Consider the following 17,556-nt stretch of genomic DNA (forward strand, 5'->3'; position numbering starts at 1 on the left):
TTCATCACCTGAAAATAGACATGCGTCACACCCAAATTCAACAAATAAGAAAATGCCAGTTTTTTGCAAGTCAGTTTACAGAATGTGATAAGAGTTTTACAATCACTGAAAGAAAAATCGCCTAACTGTCCTGTTCACACCAACCACTTCTGAAACTCATGATCACACTACAGTTAAACTCACCTACTTTATACATGAATCTAACATTAAAATGAATTAAATATCTGAACCATTCATACATAGTAACATTTATGAGCACGAGGCAGAGAGCAGCCCCATCAGGCTCGTCCCCAGCTGTCAGCCCTCTCCTCGCTCCTGTGTGGGGAAATACCTCCACGCCTGCATGTTGCTCTGATTTACCCTGACCAGGGCAGGGTACACCCCCAACACCCTCGACCCTTCTACCCCTCTCACCCCCCACAGCCTCCTGGGTCTCAGGTGAGATTGTTCCGTGCCACAGCATAGTGTTTTACACGTGCAAACTCACTCTCACTTCAATACTCAAACCACTTGAGTACACATACGCTCAGAGAGTCAAGCTGACTCACACACACGCACACACATGTTCACACACACCGTGCAGCTAGCTAACATCATGGTGCCTGCCCCTCAAAGAGACTCACACTGGTAAACAAACAAGAAGACTGATATTCGTTCTGATGAGGAAGAGATGCTCTTTTCCTCCAGCCTAATGCAGAAATATGCCCCACAACCCCATGACTGATTGCCTGGCTGGGTATGACTGGGAGCAAAACATATAGAAAAATAAACGCCTTATGGCCAGTATAGCTCTGCTTTTCCACTGATTTAATTAAGGAAGCCTTCTGTGCTGGCAGTTCACTACAAGGGACATTAATGATGGAATTAATGGCTGCTTCTTTCTACGGAGAATACTGTACCAGTTACGTATCAGACAAGTATCCTTGAGCTGAATTACTGGCGAGGGTGAGCTACTTCATACAGACACAAACTTCACTTCTCATTTCCACGCTGTCAAAGTGAGCAGCTGAAAGTGTCTTTTGTTTTTAGCGTTAATTAATATCTGGGCTATGCTAATGCGATGCATCGGTGTCGAGCAAGTCAGTACGCTCACATGCATTTAGTTTGAGGAGTATGAATAGCTTGTATCTGTGAGGGTGGAGAGTGTTCAGCAGGATGGTGGAGAGAGTTCAGCAGGATGGTGGAGAGGAGAGAGTTCAGCAGGATGGTGGAGAGGAGAGAGTTCAGCAGGGTCGGGGCCTGCCTTGGGATTCATCTCCAGCGCCCCCTGGAGAGAAGGTCTACTGCTGGCCAACCAGCAACCTTCACTTGAATAATAGTACAAGAAAAAAACTTTTTAAAGCTTTTTAGCTATATGTTAGGAATTGTATTGGATAAAAGTTTCTGCTAAATCTATAAAATGTTTATGTAAAACTCTAATAATGTATGTGAAACTACTGAATGTTTCTCCTTTACAATGACCATGTATTTTTACTGTTGCAAATGGATACAATGTGTAATGTTATCACCTTGAAGTATAATTGCACAAAATGTGCCATGTATTTGCTTTGAAGTTTGTGACGCATTAGTAGCAAGTGCATCTAAACTTCAGCTCAGACCAAGCAGCTTTTTGTTCAACCTCTATAGATGCTAATGAAACACCCAGAATGTTTTAATGAAAACTTAAATAAATAACAAGCTGTAAATCAGGCGCTGGGTGCAGAACTCAGGACCCAGTCAAGGAAACTGGGTCCTAAATCATGGAAAGAAAAGGTAATGTGGCCTTACCTCAAACTTTTATAGTCACGCAAAAATCCCTCTCTCTTCCTTGATGACATCCTCTTAGATACTTTAAGGGCCAAGAGACCTTCACTTCTGTCCAGCATCAATCACATTCAGCATTTTAATTTTCAGACCACAAATCTTTCTGTTGCTCAAGTTATTTTTTGACATTACCATGACACTTAATATAGCAGCTGTTCAATGGAGGCCACTGGATTGAAGCGTTATATTATAATTATATACAGTAAAAGCATTGCGGATTGTGTTTGATGTGACTTTTTATTCATCAAGTATTAAAGTATTTGGTCTACAGACAATGTTCAATACATGATTGTAGTCAGAAGTTACTATTGCACACATACCACATCTACATCATTGTCTCTCAGCTGGCATTACTGCATCACAATACCGGAGCGCAATAGTTTCATTTTGATTCAACTTTTCAAAACTAGGACAAACATCAACATACAAAAAGTATGAAAAGATTCATCTAAAAACTCATACAATCATATGGTGTCCAGACAAAGTGTGTCAAAGATGCACAAGTTTCATAGTGGTTTCAGCATCTGGTGCTGCAGGCAAAGTCTGAAAACATCCTGCCAACAGCCAGTCTACAACTGGAGGAAGCCAAGCAGCTAGCCCCCACCCTCAGCTGGGAGGTGGTTCCTCAGCTGGGAGGTGGTTCCTCAGCTGGGAGGTGGTTCCTCAGCTGGGAGGTGGTTCCTCAGCTGGGAGGTGGTTCGTCCCAGGTGGGATTGGGAGGTCACAGGTATGAAACCTTGTTGAGGAGGGAGGAACAGCTGACCTGAGGCTGGTCAGTCCAGCTGACCTTAGGGTTATCTTCATTGCCTTCTGACCTTGTACCTTCTAATTTGTCTCAAATCCATTCCATGCTTAATACCTTTCCAATGTGGTATTTCGATTGGATTAAATGCTGAACCATGCATCCAATCACGACAATAATTCTCTCCAGATTCTATTTTTGGAGACTTTTCAGTGTTTGGAATGGTGTGATCAGCTATACTTTTTGGAAACAGAAACATTTCTTTTTTATCCGGATATAACATGAGAACATTCAGGATTTTACAGTAATGAGCTTCTATGCAAACTGACAATAAAAATACTGTACTGTACTGGTACACTGCCAGTTAGATCCACTCATTCTGGTCCCTTCATGAATATGGGAGTCAGATGGCTGAGTGGTGAGGGAGTGGGGCTAGTAATCTGAAGGTTGCCAGTTCGATTCCCAGCCGTGCCAAATGATGTTGTGTCCTTGGGCAAGGCACTTCACCCCACTTGCTTCGGGGGGAATGTCCCTGTACTTACTGTAAGTCGCTCTGGATAAGAGCGTCTGCTAAAATGACTAAATGTAAAAATATATTGTACAGTTAACATGAGAAACCATCTCCATCTCCAGAAACATGCCCTTTCACACACCCCACATAAAAAGCGTGCTTATTTGATCTAAAGTGTGCATGCAGCGGGCCACATCTAACCAAAAATAAATGTATAGTACATTTCCATTTGACTTAGGTTGCTTCTGTGTTTCTGTGATTGAAAGAGTCAGTGGAAAAGGCCACTACAGCACCCTCATGGTTTAGTGTGTTTTCTGCAGCAGTTGGATAACAGTCATGAAACTCTTAAGATTACACTCCCCATCCCCTATCCAGTCATATATGTTTCTACAAGATTAACTCAGTCCTATTGTCCCTGACCGTGCACTCATAGATTAAAATCTGGGTAGCTGACCCATAACTGAAGTGATAATCTCTCTCCCTCCTCTCTGCTCCATCTCTCCTCTCAATCTCTTTGAGAGGTAACTGAGACAAGGTTTTAGTAGACTTGATCTGGGAAGACAATGTGTGTGTGTGCGTGTGTGTGTGTGCGTGTGTGTGTGTGTGCGTGTGTTGGAGGGGGGGGAGGCAGTACAAACAGACAGGGGGTGGTGGGGGGGTGCTGAAGGGGGGCGAGGTTGGCACATGAAACAAGGGTCTAGTATCAATCCTGCAGCTATCATCTCCCAGCATGCATCACTGCATGCATCCCCCTCCTCACCCCTCCTCCCCCAGACTCATCCCTCTTCCCCCTCCTCCCCCAGACTCCTCCCTCCTCACCCCTCCTCCCCCAGACTCCCCCTCCTCCCCCAGACTCCTCCCTCCTCACCCCCCTCCCCCAGACTCATCCCTCTTCCCCCTCCTCCCCCAGACTCCTCCCTCCTCACCCCTCCTCCCCCAGACTCCTTCCTCCTCCCCCAGACTCCCCCTCCTCCCCCAGACTCATCCCTCTTCCCCCTCCTCCCCCAGACTCCTTCCTCCTCCCCCAGACTCCCCCTCCTCCCCCAGACTCATCCCTCTTCCCCTCCTCCCCCAGACTCCTCCCTCCTCACCCCTCCTCCCCAAGACTCCCCCTCCTCCCCCAGACTCCTCCCTCCTCACCCCTCCTCCCCCAGACTCCTTCCTCCTCCCCCAGACTCCCCCTCCTCCCCCAGACTCATCTCTCTTCCCCTCCTCCCCCAGACTCCCCCTGACCTGCTAGACTGTCCTGGCTCGCTAAGGCTCTGTCATCCAGCAGCACCGTGAACATACACGTTTGGGAGGAGGACAATTCCATTAAGCTGAGTCAAGCTGTTTCCGTTCAGGATCCAGGCCCTTTGTGCTCACCGCCCAGCACTGACAACTGGAGACGCGGCACAAACAACACTGTGTTACAGCACACAGGCCTGGTGATACATCCATCTGCTGTGTCTACTGTTGCAGACCTGATGCCCCTCTCTCCATTTTGCTGCTCTCCCCTTCTCCCTCTCCCCTTCTCCCTCTCCCCTTCTCCCTCTCTCCCCTTCTCCCTCTCCCTCTCTCCCCTTCTCCCTCTCTCCCTCTCTCCCCTTCTCCCTCTCACCCTTTCTCCCTCTCTCCGCTGCCTTCTCCTTCTCTGTCCCTCACCCTTCATTCTAATTCACTCTCATCCCTGCCCCAGCACCCCTCTCTGTCCCTCCCTCTCGTCTTTCCCTGTGCCAGGCTATTAACCCATATTTCCCCTTCATTCCCACCAGTATGGTAGGGAGAGGACTTATCAGAGCGCAGAGAAAATGTGCTTCTAGGTAGGTAATGCAAGCTGTTTCACTTGATTCTATCTGCAGGCAACAGAAATAGTGTATTTGTGCAGTACATTTAGCAGTTTTCCTACTCTGAATGCACATTAAATTTACATTTAGTCATTTAGCAGACGCTCTTATCCAGAGCGACTTACAGTAAGTACAGGGACATTCTCCACAAGGCCAGTAGGGTGAAGTGCCTTGCCCAATGACACAACGTTGTTTTGCATGGCCGGGAATCGAACCAATAACCTTTTGATTAATAGCCCGACTCCCTAACCGCTCAGCCATCTGACCCCCTGACACATCTGACACATCTAGTTTAGTCTGCAGTTAAGGTTGGTATCATATTTACATTATTTCTATATGACTTTAGTATGACAGGAGAGCTTCAGACCGCTCTCTGGGAATGAACACAAAACATAAATACACTGAAAATCTGATAGAAACAGATGAAAATCTGTTATTCCTCTCTAAATGTGTTATTAGAAACACGATTTCCCTCCAAGACCTCAGTGTGATTGGTCTCATGTCCAGCACCAAATCCTAAATATAACATATTGATGCACTTTATTTGAGGGCCTTTAAAACACTGATCTGTTCATCACAACATGGCAGCGTAGATGGAGATGTAAGACGAGGCCTTCTCATAAATACAGCATGATACTCACACACACTGCCAGCATGTGTGAGAGAGTGTGTGTGTGAGAGAGAGAGTGTGTGTGTGTGTGTGTGTGTGCACACAGTAGAAGGATCTTCAGGGTCACATCTTACCTTCTTACCGGCTAAGCTCATAACAGGGAGACATATTGAAGATGAGCTCAGGCAGACATGAACATTTTCATCTAGTAGATTACATGCGCGGGGTGAACAGATGTTTGTAGGCCCGTGAATTTTTTACATATAAATAAACAGACTAACACATGTCCTTGAGTGATGCAGGAGGAAAAGGAGGGAGAGAGGAGGAGGCAGAGGGGGAGAGGAGGAGGAGGCAGAGGGGGAGGCAGAGGGGGAGAGGGGGAAGGGAGGAGGAGGCAGAGGGGGAGAGGAGAGGGGGAGAGGAGGAGGAGGCAGAGGGGGAGAGGGGGAGAGGAGAGGAGGCAAAGGGGGAGAGGAGAGGAGGAGGCAGAGGGTGAGAGGAGGCAGAGGAGGAGAGGGGGAGAGGAGGCAGAGGGGGAGAGGAGGAGAGGAGGCAGAGGGGGAGAGGGGGAGGCAGAGGGGGAGAGGAGGAGGCAGAGGGGGAGAGGAGAGGAGGAGGAAGAGGGGGAGAGGAGGAGGAGGCAGAGGGGGAGAGGTGAGGAGGGGGAGAGGTGAGGAGGAGGAGGGGGAGAGGAGGAGGAGGAGGCAGAGGGGGAGAGGAGGAGGCAGAGGGGGAGAGGAGGAGGAGGCAGAGGGGGAGAGGAGGAGAGGAGGAGGCAGAGGGGGAGAGGAGAGGAGGGGGAGAGGAGGAGGCAGAGGGGGAGAGGAGGAGGCAGAGGGGGAGAGGAGGAAGATGGGGAGAGGAGGAGGAGGAGGCAGAGGGGTTAGAGGAGGAGGAGGCAGAGGGGGAGAGGAGGAGGGGAGGAGGCAGAGGGGGAGAGGAGGAGGAGGCAGAGGGGAAGAGGAGGAGGCATAGGGGGAGAGGAGGGGGAGAGGAGGAAGAGGGGGAGAGGAGAGGAGGAGGCAGAGGGGGAGAGGAGGAGGCATAGGGGAAGAGGAGGAAGGGTTCCTGAAGAACCCCTGGCTGGTTAAGAGCCTGCAGGAGAGATGAGGGCCAAGGGCTGCAGCTCCACTCTCTAAGGCACGCTCCCTTGAGATTGTAACTTAAGCATGTTTCCCTGTTCATCTTGGTAAAATGGGATTGACTAGATGTTCAGCAAAGATGCCAGAAAAAAAATACAACTCATATTTGTTCAATTCATATTAGTTATTTTAAAGCTTTAAAAAAAAAAAGAAGCCCAATTGTGAACTATTTGAACATTTTTTTATTTATTTGTTTATTTGTCAGGGACAAGGCAGCGCACATTATTAAATACATAGATAATGTTGTAGATGTGTTGCATAAAAGGTTTTTAGCCAATAGGCTAATTTGCAAATACAATTTACTGCATAGTGTGAGTTACACAATCATGCAGCAGATGCAATGTATTAGTATATCAACATTTCACAGATTCATGACCACATTACACCAACATGTTGGTGGTTTACAAAGGGTCAATTTACAACAACCTGTATCTATTGCTCATGACAACAGTTATGGCTATGATAGTCTTCCCTCTAACAGAATGGCAAACTTTTACTTCATCTTCAATGTCAACGGAGCTTGGAGCTCATCTCTGCTTTATGTTGGAGCAAGGGAGAGGAAGGGAGAGAGGCACATTTAATTTGGAACTGTAATGACATAAACATCAATCTGTCTGAACGGCTGCTTAAATGACTGTGTAACCTTTACAACCCTGTTAAAGAAAGATGTATAATTTCTGTATAAAAGAGAACCTGGCCATAAAGAGTCCAGCTGCACTTTCCCTTTACTGGACTTCAGTCTCTTTTATGTCCAGTCAAAAGGTTCCCTTAGAGCCTGTTGGTGAAAGACTCAGATAGATCCTCCTGTTAAGAACCACATTAAAATATTCCGTGAATTTTAACTGATTTAAAAATTGTCCGGAACAACAACAGATTGAGAGCCATAAAAAGTAGAATAAAGCCTTTATTGCCAAGTGACATTCCCCACATAATGGAAATATTTTACAATGCCTCCCATTTATGGACCTCTATCTACTATAAATTATATTATGCAAGAAACATCCTCATCACCTCAGGCATTAACTAGCCTGTATTAAACATCTTCTCTTGAACAGAGGGAAAAATTGACTTGCTAGATGTGCCCTGAAACAAAATTAAATCTGCCTCCATATTTAATGCCACATGTTTTTATTATGTAGCAAGCATATGTTGGAACCGCTACAGACAATGACACTGCTGCTGGGCACAGCGCTCATCAGGACGTTCTAACCCTAACCCTTCCATCTTTCTTTTCATAAAAAGATTGGGCAAATTGTTTGTGATCTTTGTCAAGGGCTTAGCGGAGAGAAGGACCGTGGCCGTGGCAACACCAGCCCGGAGCGGACAGCAATCTGCAAAGCTCGCATTTTTTTGTGCAAGGTTTCAACAAGAAAAAAATGAAGTGGTTTGGAGAACTGTTGCCTCCCAGGGGCTTCCCACAGCAACATGAAGCTGAGGTCTGCAAGAATGTCTGATGGTGCTATCTTAGTTGAACATATGCCAGATTCTGTTTTGGAGGGGTCATGTTTGTTTGGTGGCCTTTTCCCTGAATTATGGTGCGGGCCACTGGGGACAAAGCCACACCTACACACACACTCCCCAGTTCAACTACACACACACCCACATACAGAGAGGGGGAAGATGGGAGAAAGGAGGAGGGTAGAGAGAGGGGGGAGAATGGAGAGGGGGGAGAGTATATAGGGTGGAGAGGGTATAGAGGGGGGAGAGGGAGGAGGGTATAGAGGGGGGAGAGGGAGGAGGGTATAGAGGGGGGGAGAGGGAGGAGGGTATAGAGGGGGGGAGAGGGAGGAGGGTATAGAGGGGGGGAGAGGGAGGAGGGTATAGAGGGGGGGAGAGGGAGGAGGGTATAGAGGGGGGGAGAGGGAGGAGGGTATAGAGGGGGGAGAGGGAGGAGGGTATAGAGGGGGGGAGAGGGAGGAGGGTATAGAGGGGGGGAGAGGGAGGAGGGTATAGAGGGGGGGAGAGGGAGGAGGGTATAGAGGGGGGGAGAGGGAGGAGGGTATAGAGGGGGGGAGAGGAAGGAGGGTATAGAGGGGGGGAGAGGGAGGAGGGGGGCGGAGGTTGACGGACATATTTCCCACAGCTCTGTGTCACTGTGGGATCATCGCACGTGATTACGGCCGGATCAGCGTGATCGGCTGTCTCTGATTCACTGACATCTGTCGCTGAGGTGAGACAAGCTGTGACACGACTCATCCTAGACACGAGGCTTGAGCAGCTTTTTAACCCTAACCCAAAGCTGGCTGGGTTGTGTTTAGACCTTCAGAGATGCTCTTCATCTGCTCACTGCAAACTTTGCAAGTTTGGTGCATGGGGGACCTTCCAAGTCAGAGCTATGGGGTAGAAGAACAAATAAAAAAAACAAATAATAAACTGCACGTAGAGGGGATTCTAATGACCAACCCAGACGCACTATGACACAAACATGTCACTATTGTTTGTCTTGTGTTAAGATTACTCAACAAATGTTAGAAATAATCTTTTTGAACTAGGTATGCTTGCATTCCAACAGTAAAGATGAATAACCTAACCTGTCATCTGACCTGACAAAACCCTCACAATGAGCTGTTGGATTCAAAACAAGGACACTTAAAAGTAAGCAATGCTAAACTGTAGGCAATTTGTCCTGTGTGAACACAAAACAGCAGAGTGAATCAGTGACTTGTGGGAATGAATGAGTGAAGTATGTGTGAGCCATGACATAGACAACAATAGATGTAATCTGCTGCTTGAACAGTGTCCTTTACTAACCCCAATATCTCTCTCCAGCTTCATGAGATGGGGCATAATTACATAGTTCATAACAGTGAGATACAGATTAAGGAATTCATTACCGCTTTTGTCAACAAATAGCTTGTGTACAGTTATCTAAAAGTCCAGCTAGGGAATAGAAATCATTCCTATGGAAATCAATCATATGGAGCCCTGGGCTGCTTTGATGTGCCCCTCATGGTGGAGGCTCAGAAAGGATCTCTGAGCCAAATCCAACCATCAATCCGTCTCTGAGATTTAAGGGAATATTGAAAATAATTTTTAAATTGTTGGTAATGTAGCATAACCCATAACCTAACCCTAACCCATAACCTAACCCTAACCCATAAGCAGGCCCAAACGGAATAAGTGGGCGCAGAATTCCGACGAAAACCCGCAGATTTTCAAGTAGAACGCATTGGTCTGAGGCTAAATGTAAATAAACTTTTCAACTCATATTATGTCTCTATTATTAAAACTTTAGCCAAAAATGCTAAGAATTGAAAAGGAAACACTTATCGACCAAAATGACAGCAAGAGACAGGGCCAGGGAGTTTCCAGGCGATCTTTATGAGGATGGATCAATACTTTTTTGCAAAGTCTGTCAACATTCAATCGACCATATTCGGCGTCAAACTGTGGTGGAACAGCTTCGGTCGCTCCGACATAAGAACAGGAAGGCTAGCGGAATTCCGCAGATTTCCGCAGATTTTCAGTCTGAATAACTGCAGAAAATGTGAAAGAAATCTGCGTATTACGTTTGGGCCATAAGCCACCTAGGGACCTCACATCTGCTTCAATCCTTTTCTTCTTTTTTGGATGCAAGCTCAAAATGTGATTACATGTCAGACTTTCACTACCACATATGCTGGGGCTAAATCCCTCAGTCCTTGGAGATTTCTTATTACAAGGTTCCAAGAAAGAGTCATGTAAATGATTCCATGCCCACGTCTGTGATCTGTCCTGAAACATGCAGGAAGCATTTTCCGTAATACAATAAAATATGAATGCCCAAAACACAATAAAATACCGTAACATCAGATTATACCTTAATCTGACTCAAGAATTCTGTTCAAATCATCCCAGACACTGTGCAGCTAAAGGATAGGATTGAGATTGCAACATCAATGGCACAAACTCCTACTGACTGGAATCAAATAAAATCGCTGTACAGTACCTCGCTGTCAGCAAAGACATTCGCATTCAATTGACCTTTTACACTAGAACTATCATTAACTGTTAAAGACAATACTGTTGTATGCAGGGTACTAATTACAGGAGTACAGGTGGATACTAATAGTAGCAAACGTAAAGTAAATCAGTTTAAACATTTGCAAAAGCTTTGAATAGAAAAAAGAATGTCTCAACATATTCATTTAATTACAATATTACACAATAGGTATTGTTTAGTGAGGCCAGGTGATAAGTCAGTGGTGATAAGAATGCTGCTGACTCTGCATCCAGCAGCCTCCTTCACCAGCCATGTCCCTCTGCATCCAGCAGCCTCCTTCACCAGCCATGTCCCTCTGCATCCAGCAGCCTCCTTCACCAGCCATGTCCCTCTGCATCCAGCAGCCTCCTTTACCAGCCATGTCCCTCTGCATCCAGCAGCCTCCTTTACCAGCCATGTCCCTCTGCATCCAGCAGCCTCCTTCACCAGCCATGTCCCTCAGCACTACGTCTTCACAGCAGATCACAGAACGTCTTCCAAGTGTATTTTTATTCCAGTTATTTTTTTGTTTTAATATGTGTGAATCAATTAATTCAGTCATAAAAGGCCATTATAAACTGTGCACTGAAGTTAATGTGTCCAGCATTATCACATCATTACACCAGCTGGCATTACTGAGCATGTGTTGTTTGTCATAATATATGCTGCCATGCTTAGCAGTCATTAATTGTTTACACTGGAATGTTTTTTTGGGTGTGTGTTGTTTCAGAAGTTTTTCTTATATTGTAATTTACTGAAGAAATACAATTATTTCAGTCTACAGGACAGCTATCTACAGGAGAGCAGTCTACAGGAGAGCAGTCTTCAGGACAGCAGTCTACAGGGCAGTAGTCTACAGGGCAGCAGTCTACAGGGCAGTAGTCTACAGGAGAGCAGTCTTCAGGACAGCAGTCTACAGGGCAGCAGTCTACAGGGCAGCAGTCTGCAGGACAGCAGTCTACAGGACAGCAGTCTACAGGGCAGCAGTCTGCAGGAGAGCAGTCTACAGGAGATCAGTCTGCAGGACAGCAGACTACAGGGCAGCAGTCTGCAGGAGAGCAGTCTACAGGGCAGCAGTCTACAGGGCAGCAGTCTACAGGACAGCAGTCTACAGGGCAGCAGTCTACAGGGCAGCAGTCTACAGGGCAGCAGTCTTCAGGGCAGCAGTCTACAGGGCAGCAGTCTTCAGGACAGCAGTCTACAGGGCAGCAGTCTACAGGACAGCAGTCTGCAGGAGAGCAGTCTACAGGAGAGCAGTCTGCAGGACAGCAGTCTACAGGGCAGTAGTCTACAGGGCAGTAATCTACAGGGCAGCAGTCTACAGGACAGCAGTCTGCAGCAACACTTTCCCTGCCACAAGGTCATCTGGCCCTTGACCGCTGTGAGATGATGGGTAGTCTAGGCCGTGGCAGCCAGCCAGCCTTAGCATATCTACGATGACTGAAGGGGGAGGGGTTGCAGGCACCATCCTGCAGCTTGATAACTGGTACCAACTGGTGGCCCCCTACTGGGCTCTGACCTGCGGGCAGGCAGCGTCGCAGGGCTCCTCAGAGCCAGCCTGGAGGAAGGGCAGGCAGCTGTCTCCTGTCAGCCGCTGCACACCTCCAACATCACCTCCTCACCTGCACACTACAAATCCACTTCTGACAGCCAGTTGAACAGCAAATGGTGGAAGTTTTCTAATTTTTGGCAAACTTGGGCAACAGGGATATCGATGAAATTAAGCTGGGACTACTGGAGAAATTTGACTCTTGAAAATGAGCCAAGGGTTCATTATCTTTACAATAGGACTGAGTCCAGGCCTAATACTGAGGGGCCCAAATCTAAACGGTCCCAAAAATAACGTTTTAAAATCTGTCTGAACATGGCGCTGGAAATGACACTAAATGATGATGATTACAACACTGATCAAACTGCTTTCCTTTTTATTCTTGGGGCAAGCAATGATTCATAAAAAAAGAAAGATATCAAACCCATCTCTAGCCTTCTGCTCCTCTCTGTGTGCCTCTGAAGCCTAGAGGAACAGTATTACATGGTGCTTGATGGAGAGAAGCTGCATAATTAATTTGTGTATGCTTACGTGACAGATGTTTGATTTTGGCCGTAAAAGTAATTAATAAGAGAGTGGAGGGAGAGGCAGATTGCTGGAAGATTATTTATGAAGACTCCTCGCGGTGCATGTCAGAGGGACATCAGCCCTCGTGCTCGCCCCAGCCTCACCTGCTCCCCCATCACAGCTGCTCCCTCTACACTCTCATCTCCTCCCTCTACACCCTCTACACTCTCATCTCCTCCCTCTACACTCTCATCTCCTCCCTCCACACTCTCATCTCCTCCCTCCACTTATCTCCTCCCTCTACACTCTCATCTCCTCCCTCTACACTCTCATCTCCTCCCTCTACACTCTCATCTCCTCCCTCTACACTCTCATCTCCTCCCTCCACACTCTCATCTCCTCCCTCCACTTATCTCCTCCCTCTACACTCTCATCTCCTCCCTCTACACTCTCATCTCCTCCCTCTACACTCTCATCTCCTCCCTCTACACCCTCATCTCCTCCCTATACACTCTCATCTCCTCCCTCCAAACTCTCATCTCCTCCCTCCACACTCTCATCTCCTCCCTCTACACTCTCATCTCCTCCCTCTACACTCTCATCTCCTCCCTCTACACTCTCATCTCCTCCCTCTACACTCTCATCACTCTCAAGACAAGAAAACAAATGCTAACACAAAACATTAACCTGCACTTCTAATACCTCTGCAACATAGATCTTAAGGTTTTAATACAACATAGCTGAAATTGGAACATGCAGTCTGGACAGCATGCCAGAACACCTGCTTATCTTAGATGGAGTTACAGTAAGCTGTTCAAAGAAATCATGGACTTTTGTTGACTACTGCCTCTCACAGGACTTGGGCCTGTGGGGAACTGTCGGGTTAAGGGCTGGGCCTGTGGGGAACTGTCGGGTTAAGGGCTGGGCCTGTGGGGAACTGTCGGGTTAAGGGCTGGGCCTGGGGGGTCTGGAGGGGTAGGGGACTGGAGGGGTAGAGGGCTGGGATTTGGGTGAGGATATCCAGAGGAGTTCAAGTAAAGAAAGACAAGGGAGTGACAAGGGTTAGGGTTGGGGGGGGGGGGGGTTGAGGAAACTGATAAGATACAGCCCAGTGTTTTGCAACAGCAGGGACAAGACAATTTATGCCTCAATCTAGGGACAAACTTCTGCTTTTCTTTTTTTTCTTTTTATTACAGTGCTCCACGGCTTGTAAAGACAATAATGAAGTGTAATGGATGACAAACAGTGAGGACAGGGACTGAATGTAATTTCCTCAATGTGGGTATAAATCTCGTGGTGAGGGTTTTACTGGAAAGTCTTGTGGATATTCAAATCTGCTGCTTTGATTGAAGTAATCACAGTGGATCACGGAGCTGTAATTCAACAGAAGGTTATAGCAGGTGACCCACCACAATATGATCTTGTTTATTTGAGGAAATTGCAGCAAGATTACTCTCCTGGGTCTTATTAGTCGACATGATTAAAAACAAAGCTTTGATTTGAGAAAAAACAATAGACTCGGGGAAGAACCGTTTCTACTTTATTATGTCATGCAACTACTAGTGTGGTTAGTGTTAGGATTAGTTAGGTCACTAGTGTGGCCTTGTGTCGGCTTGAAACACTTGGGAGAGGCTCACATTAACTCAGAGTTTGGGACATGGAATATTGGTATTAAACAGCATCAGCCTGATAGAGGAAAGGGGCAGCATGCAGATATATAAAACAGACAGTCTGGGATTAAGAGCAGACTGATCTCCCTGGAAAGGCATATTTGCTGTGATGCAAGAGGGGGACCTTCTGGTGAACAGCTCTCTGGGGTTAAGGTTAGATACCACTCTGGGGTGGTCTCTTTAGGTGTCACCCTTGGGGGCCGGAGGGGTGGAGTGGTAACTGAGACCAGGGGTGGAGGGTCTGGAGGGGTGGAGGGTCTGGAGGGGTGGAGGGTCTGGAATGTTCCAGCCATTAACTATACAGTGCATTTTTACTTCTGCAGCACTTGCAGTCGGAGGAGAAGGAAAGTGAAACCAAGCCTTTCCTCAGTGGGTTAACTTACTTCCTCAGCATTTCTGGAGCATGCAGAGTGTGAGCAGTAACTGGCTGTCTGGTCTGGTCCAACCTATGGACAATTCTAATTACATTATTTGTCATCTTTCTGATTTTTGCACGATGATCAGCACTAATGTGCCTATAACCAACCAGTCCCAACTCAACACTGTAAACCTCCCTGTGTGTCCCACTGCACTAGCAGGCTGGCACCTACATGAATAGCACAGACAGCTAACATGAAGACATACTTTGGGTATAATATAGAGAATAATTCTGTTACACACATAATTGTACGGATCTGCTTGATTAACGAGCAATGCATTTTAAATTAATTACAGGGCAGTAAATTACAGCAGTTTTACACAGACGACGTGAATTCAATCTAACTCTTCCTAGGAGGATAAATAGAGAGATGAAATATAATGAAGAAGAAAGAGGAAAAGCCATCATAAAGAGATGCATTTGCATACTAATTAAAAACTGCGTAGTAATCTTGCCAATATTCTTCGAACCGGTGCTTTAGAAGTCCTTGGCTTAACTTACTGAATTATCGTTTTGTCGTTCCCACAAACTCTGAGAAGAACTTCACTGTTGGAACTGGCAACAATTCTGATTCAACTTTCTTGTTCACAAACTCAATGGAATTAATTGAAATTCCTAGTGCACCTGAACAGCGGGTTCAATCTCTTTTCAATCTGTTAATTGTGGGAGTTTAAAGGCAGTGTCCTAGGCACCCAATAAATCAAGTAAATAGCCAAACCAAGTTCATGTTCATTCAATTCCTCCTCATGACATTGAAAGGAATCGCTTATAACAGATTTTCAACTGTGATATAATTTCCTGTAAGCAAAGACCACTGATTAAATACCTCACATAATGCATTGTCACTGTGATCTCTGCCACATTCCTCTGGCTGATATTAAACTGAGCTGTTTGAAGCAGTTTAATCTCCAGCAGAGGCAAGCTGAGAAGGATGGGAGAGACTTGCTGTCTGGCGTTGGGGTGTTTAAATCTGTTTACAGGCTGTTTAAATCTGTTTACAGGCTGTTTAAATCTGTTTAAATCTGTACATTGATTTGATATGTTTTATCTTAACTCAGTTGCATGTTGTAGATGCTGCAGTGTACACAGGTCTCCCCTCAACCTGACCACAGCTCTGCACTCTGCTGATGAGGCAGTCAGTGCTTCAAATGTCTGTCATTTAGAAGCTCAACCAGCAGGCCAGCACTGTGAGAGTCAACCTATCTTCTTAACCATTACAAAGCCAGCTACCGTATGTGCTGGGCAGCCACAGCAAATCTGAATGCATTAAACAAACTTTCACTAGTTGAGATTATACAAATCCTTCTGTTAATTTCATGTCCGTCTGTCCCCACACACATGCCCCCTGCTCGTCTGCTCTCAGCTCCTGACGGCAAAGCTCTCTGAAGCAATATGTAATTAAACTCAGGGAGCATATTTTTAATCCTAAAGGCTATTATAGATTTATGGTCAGTGCATTGTCTGAGCTCAACAATGGCTTTTTTGCCCAGTCCTCTCGTGGGATACCCACAGCCTGGATATGCCCACTGTATATGTTCTTAACTGGTCAGATAACATCAGGAGGGGAGTGCTATGCTGGCTTACTGCACTCAGGAGTAATCCTTAGCTTTTGTATTTGGTCTGGAATAGATAGAAAAAAGCTTATCTCACTGAAGACTGTAATTATAATGCATCACCCATCATAAATGACATATTTCTGAACCCATTTTCAGTCACATTAGACTTGAAACAGGGCTATATACGCAAAACTATAATTACAGTGTATTCATTTTTCGTTTCGGCGGATTAAAGTATTGAGTATGTGTAATTGTAAGTGTTCTACATTTCAGAACACTGGGGCTTTGATTAAAACTGACCAATCCTCAGGACACTACGCATTGAAATGCCATGAATACTTAACTTAATTGGTACTTTTATTTGAAATAAAAAAAATCTTGTCTGCTCTGTAGGTGTGGCGTAACCCAGTCGCTGATAGCAACATCCACAGCAACCATTTCCAAGGTCCTGTTGCACTCTTGTCCTCTTCTGTCACACGCAACTGAAAATCATCAGGTTGTGGTGCCTCAATGTTAATGTATTCTCTCTCTTATTTGACTTTTTAATAGGCTTTTACCTAATTATCCTCACATGGTTGTGGAGAGCAGCGTGGGAGCTGGGAGCAGGAACAAATGGGGGCAGGTTGGGAGGTACTGGCATGCGGCCGGCTTTGCTCCAGCTCTGCCGCGCGATCATTCCCTTCCCCTTGAACATGATGTCAATATGTTGATGTGCCTTTCTTTATTAAGACACCATCCAACTGATAACAAGTCCTGCTGTGTGTTACCAACATAAATAATTACAACAGAGACCAAGGAACGGCAGGTGGCTTTTGGCACAAAGAAATCATCGTACTTGATGTGGAAAATAAAGTAAAAGGACCCATCTGTTCACAGCAGGGGGAGGCAAAAAAATCCGTTAACATATTGTCACTAACATTATGAAACACACATTTAATAATTTAGTCATGGCACCTGGCTATGGACACTTGTTTAAATTATCGAAACAGAAACACACAAGGCTTCAAGGCTTGAATGAACCCTTCCCACTTATGGCTGATAGGTTGGCCATTTTGTCACATGATCTGCCAATATTTACTGAAGAGGAAGTAGTGGCAGGCACTTGTAATGACAAAATAAGCGTCTCTGATATGAGATTAACCAAGTGACAGCAACAGAAGGGATCTTGAACCGGTTTTGGTGTTGACAAGTGGCCCAAGATCTTAATTTAGTTTTCCTCTGAGCCAAAAGCATGGCCAGACGTTGACTTGATTTAACGGAG

This window comes from Osmerus mordax, chromosome 24, assembly GCF_038355195.1.
Source record: "Osmerus mordax isolate fOsmMor3 chromosome 24, fOsmMor3.pri, whole genome shotgun sequence".
NCBI classification, from domain to species: domain Eukaryota; kingdom Metazoa; phylum Chordata; class Actinopteri; order Osmeriformes; family Osmeridae; genus Osmerus; species Osmerus mordax.